Source organism: Monodon monoceros, unplaced genomic scaffold (genome assembly GCF_005190385.1).
Source record: "Monodon monoceros isolate NGI ecotype Baffin Bay Population unplaced genomic scaffold, NGI_Narwhal_1 Super_Scaffold_6, whole genome shotgun sequence".
NCBI classification, from domain to species: Eukaryota; Metazoa; Chordata; class Mammalia; order Artiodactyla; family Monodontidae; genus Monodon; species Monodon monoceros.
In genome coordinates this window covers 33,477,276-33,478,166 of record NW_021703783.1, presented here as the reverse complement: position 1 = coordinate 33,478,166, position 891 = coordinate 33,477,276, and positions in this window count along the sequence as shown.

The following is an 891-nucleotide window of genomic DNA, read 5'->3' as shown; positions in this document are numbered from 1 at the left end:
CAGTGTCTTATAATTTTCTGCATACAGGTCTTTTGTCTCCTTAGGTAGGTTTATTCCTAGATATTTTATTCTTTTTGTTGCAATGGTAAATGGGAGTGTTTTCTTGATTTCAATTTCAGATTTTTCATCATTAGTATATAGGAATGCCAGAGATTTCTGTGCATTAATTTTGTATCCTGCTACTTTACCAAATTCATTGATTAGCTCTTATAGTTTTCTGGTAGCATCTTTAGGATTCTCTATGTATAGTATCATGTCATCTGCAAACAGTGACAGCTTTACTTCTTCTTTTCCAATTTGTATTCCTTTTATTTACTTTTCTTCTCTGATTGCTGTGGCTAAAACTTCCAAAACTATGTTGAATAACAGTGGTGAGAGTGGGCAACCTTGTCTTGTTCCTGATCTTAGTGGAAATGCTTTCAGTTTTTCACCATTGAGGATGATGTTGGCTGTGGGCTTGTCATATATGGCCTTTATTATGTTGAGGAAAGTTCCCTCTATGCCTACTTTCTGCAGGGTTTTTATCATAAATGGGTGTTGAATTTTGTCAAAAGCTTTCTCTGCATCTATTGAGATGATCATATGGCTTTTCTCCTTCAATTTGTTAATATGGTTTATCACATTGATAGATTTGCGTATATTGAAGAATCCTTGCATTCCTGGAATAGACCCCACTTGATCATGGTGTATGATCCTTTTAATGTGCTGTTGGATTCTGCTTGCTGGTATTTTGTTGAGGATTTTTGCATCTATGTTCATCAGTGATATTGGCCTGTAGTTTTCTTTCTTTGTGACATCCTTGTCTGGTTTTGGTATCAAGGTGATGGTGGCCTCGTAGAAGGAATTTGGGAGTGTTCCTCCCTCTGCTATATTTTGGAAGAGTTTGAGAAG